This window comes from Hetaerina americana, unplaced genomic scaffold (assembly GCF_022747635.1).
Source record: "Hetaerina americana unplaced genomic scaffold, ioHetAmer1.1.p SCAF_3, whole genome shotgun sequence".
NCBI classification, from domain to species: Eukaryota; Metazoa; Arthropoda; class Insecta; order Odonata; family Calopterygidae; genus Hetaerina; species Hetaerina americana.
In genome coordinates this window covers 67,561,111-67,565,704 of record NW_027286874.1, presented here as the reverse complement: position 1 = coordinate 67,565,704, position 4,594 = coordinate 67,561,111, and the positions used below count along the sequence as shown (strand labels likewise).

The 4,594-nt window shown below is 38.0% G+C and overlaps 1 non-coding gene across 1 annotated transcript; it reads left to right on the top strand.

Annotated features, from left to right (window-relative positions):
* Positions 1–382: 382 nt before the first annotated feature.
* Positions 383–456, top strand: TRNAT-AGU (transfer RNA threonine (anticodon AGU)). Its single transcript has one exon. It is a non-coding gene; the product is annotated as a tRNA-Thr (tRNA).
* The last annotated feature ends 4,138 nt before the right edge of the window (positions 457–4,594 follow it).

Sequence of the window (4,594 nt, the reverse complement as noted above, 5' to 3'; positions counted from 1 at the left end):
ATTAGTGAAGATGTTCTCCTCAGAATTCTGTTTCTCCTCAGAAAAGAGACCTCTGTCTCAAAGACATAGATTTAATTGAACCGATAAACGTTTATATTTATGTTGGGGAACCTCTGAGGCCCATCAATAAAAAAAATTACTCAAAGGGTATGAAAGCAAAAATAATGGGTCATATTTAAAAAAATTTTAAAAATATTTATGGGTGAGGAATGGTAAGGATTTGGTGAGTAACTGTTATAATGATGAACATTTCTACATACGGATTGATTAGACATTGTTCTATTAGAATAGTGCGGATGTCTCTGTTCACCGAAATTCGTATTCCAAAAGGGGTTCAATGATGTATCGATATGTAAATATGAACTGCATCACAATTACAGTTGGCGCCGTGGCTTAGTTGGTTAAAGCGCCTGTCTAGTAAACAGGAGATCGAGAGTTCGAATATCTCCGGTGCCTGCGAAAATTTTTTTGGGATGTGAGGAGAAAGGGAATATCTTAAACGTTGTCAAAATTTTTCCCCGATAAAGCAAGCGAAATTCATCATCATTAAAATTATTATTGTTCTTATTATAGTCACTCAGATGATTTCTCTTAATTCTTTCAAGGTAGAATATTTCATGTTCTTTGCATTTCGCTTGACTTCAAGAGCATGTTGCTGACATGAGAGAGCTGGAAAAGATGGCGTGGGTGTTGGTGTCTATGCAAGTACGGGATGCTGTCAATACCAGTGTTCTAGTCACGCTCTCCCGACACCTATTGTCAAAAATTGATTTCGTAATCCTGGTAATATACGATTTAAACTCCTCTAAATTACTGCTCAGGGTTGTTTATTGGCCTCAAAAAACCTATCACAGGCTTAGAAAATGTATTTTTGCAATATACTCGCAACTAAAAAAATACTTTTTGTTGTATTTAATGCTAATAAAACGTCAAATCATATACTCTTTTTATCAACCGAATATTAATTGTGTTACGTTAAAAACACTATCGAGAAAGGCAACGGGAAACCATTTCAATTATTTATCTCAAAAAATGGACGAGTATATAAATTAGTCCTGGCAACAGCGCAACCGGGGCCAGTAGGCCACATATCGTGCCCGGCAGCGGGAGAGGCGAGGCTTCCGCGGTCGTCGTCACACGAAATCCTTGCAAAGAGAAATCGACAACAGCAGTACAGATGACAGAAGATGAACGAACCAGTTACGCTAAGAACTTGGAATGCTGGGTCATGATAAAGACAGGTAAGTGGGATAAAATGAAGTGGAAGATGGAGAAAGGAAATATAGATATTTTAGGGCTGTGAGAGGTAAGATGGAATGATTGAAAGTGATGATTACTGGAGTGATAATTATAGAGTAATATCCAGTTGAAGAGAGGAGAGCGAGCGCAGAACTGTAAACATAGAGCAGGTGAGTAATCGTTCATTATTAGTAAAAGTAAACGCAGAACCAACAAACTTGGTCACTAATCAGGTCTATATAGCAACAAGTAACCATGGGGGAGAAGAAATTGATAGGATGTACGATCAATTAGGAGAAATAGTTGAAGGTGTCCCTGGAAGGATACATGTAATAATCATTGACATATTGGAATGCCGTGGTGAACAAAGGGAGAGATAAGGGACTAGGACTTAGAGGACTATGGTTTAGGAAAAATGTGTGACCGTGAGGAGGCAGCAATACAATTTAGCAATAGGCAGTGTTTTATCAATATAAAGATCTAGTTTAAACAACACGATAGACTTAGATTTACGAGGAAAATGACCAATGATTCAGATTACCCATATGTAAGGGGAAAAAACAGGAAAGATGGGTGAAGAAATGGAATATAAAAGCATTGACCTGAAAGAAGGAAAGGGATGATCAGGAGGCAGTCGCAAAAATATGTATTCAGGCAGAGAGACCGGTAAAGTAGAAAAAAAATGGCAGCATATCAAGTACGTAAGGGATACTGAAAGCGGCGAAACAAACTATGGTAATAATTAATAGGAAAAGACAATCATGGATTAAGGACATGATGAATAGAAAGATAGACGAGAGAAATAAAAGGAAGAATATCATGAATGATGAATTCTTCCTCTGAAACCATGAATGAAACCACCTTTCTCTGGGGAATTATAAAAATAATCTGTGAGCGTGTTATCATTATTATTTATTGTTTACTAAAACAAGAAATTTTATGAGTGTGTGCATTTATGTATGTATCAAAATTGCTTCCTGATTTCAGCCTCTATACTATGGAATACCTTGTCCCACAATCTTAACAACTTAATTTCTTTAAATAAGTTTAAAGATAAACTACATGGTATTTTACTCAATTCGAAATTATTGCAATCTTCTCATTGCAATATATTTTATCTTATGATATCCAAATGCTAAATTTCATGCCAATACCTTGGACTAATGTATTTTGTTATGTAATAGTATCGGCCCAACTAGTACTATCATTTCAACGATAAGCTGAAACATTGCAAATGGGTAATTTCTCAGTGGGCAATACTCAGTTCAGAATAAGTATGGATTCTATTCTACGTGGCAGCAATCTCATTATGCGAGAACGAAATAAATTACTCAACTTTTAGCATTAATTTCCAGTACTGAATACGAGGCATGGGAACCAGCCCTCTCCAAAAACCTGATTTTCAAGTTTAAGAGAAAAACAGATTTACAATCACATATTTAAATCCTAAATACACCATTACTTTATGTGCATTGCAATAAATCTCAGCCGAGTGCCAAGCAGCCGAGACCTTTGTACACAAGACCCAAGAGCCTGAGGGAGCGTTGTTAGCCATCGCCGCAGTGCTATCTGAGCAAAGGGGGGGAAGGGAAGCAAAAATAAAGCCGAGAAAACATTTGCTAGGGGGGGAGAGGCGTGAATTCTTGAGAGGGAAGAGCAATAAATTCATCTCAAATTGCTGATTAAAATCTTAATCGGTCCCCCACCCCCCCTAGTACCTCGCGCTGTTTCGGGCGCAGACGCCATTGTCACGGGGGTTGCATAATGCGAAGGATATGATCAAACAGACGCACGTGAAGCCCGCGGCGCGGTGTTCTTCGACCGACAGGCCACGCACGCGAAACGATGCTGCTCCGAAGTGATACAGTCTCGTGGGCGTATTTAAGTGAAGCGATAATGATTGATCTTCGCGGTATTCACTCTCTCCTTGACGCTAAGTTACCAGCGGCAATCATTGCAATGAGCTATCATTGGAGAGAGGAGTGAGGGGAAGCCAACAAAAATTAACGAAAATGTGGCATTCAAAAAAGAAATTAAAAAATCATGGAAAGCGTCACAGGCAGAAAGAAGGAGTCGAAAGGAAAAGTGGAAACGGGGTAAGTTGTTAATGTTAGCGTGGGAAGGAATTCCTTGCCGCGAGAAACATAGAAGCATTGAAAAAGAAGTTGCAAAAAGTAATGATTGGCAGGTCAGAGAGATGAGAAACAAGGGAAATCGAAAGACGTTCACTTATACCGAGCATCTTTGTTAGTGAATGATACCCGAATGTCATAATATAAACCCTAGCTAGATGCATGCGTACGGAGTATATAATGCATTGGGAACACTTAAGCATGAATTAAATTTGGTTTCCGAGGATACGAGAAGAATGTATTTCTTTTAAGAATCAAGATTGAGTAGTAATACCGGGAAAATTGTAAGTTTTAAACGATCCATGAAAACTAGTATAAAATAACGTGCTAACTGAAGTAATCCGAGTGCATTAAAAATGGTATTTTGATGTTTAAAAATAAAGAGTTTCCCAACAAATAATCAAACCCATAATTTAATAGAACTTCAGAAATTGCCGTTACCCCAGAACGTTGGATACAGCTGAACTTAAGAGAAGCGTAAGCGGAATGTAGCCAAGGCGCCAACAGGGTGAGACAATGATGGGAATAGACGCCTTGCCCCTCCCCAAATTTACTCTGGTCTCATAAATTTCGGAGATTCTATGATTTATTTGGTCAACTCAGACTGCTAAATCCATCAAGAATATCTGCTGGAAGGAAATGACGCCCCTGTAAAAAGGAGGAGAAGGGGGAAAACGGATGGTAATGATAGATGTGGAAGCTACTTGCGCCTTTCAATGTTGTTTTACTTAAAAAAAAAAGTTTCAAGATTATGGAAACAAACAAGAGATCGTTGTGCAATAGAATGAGAAACATGACTGGTCAAAGCAAAAGAATGTTCGAGGGAATTGTGGAAAGACTGAGGTGAGGGAAGATGTCGTGGATGTTTGCTGATAACGATTAGCTCATTTCGAGGTCAAACTGTATTTTGGAGACTCGCATAGAATAAGTGGAATGGATTTCCGAGCCCAGTTGAGAACTAAATATCATGATGAAGTAACTGAAATAAAAGAAATAAAGCGCTGTGATATGAAGAGAAGAAGATGGATAAGTCATTGAAATAAGTGTTGAATCAAACAAATCCCAATAATGTTGACAGTGACCCAATTTAAAAAAATCAAGGAAAAACATTTTATAGAATACTGGTGTTAAGTCCAAGGTCGTAGCCACGGAATATGCATTGTCTCGCTATTTGTAAAGGAATTGTTTTCATAAATGGATATGCATATCGTCAATAGAATTTT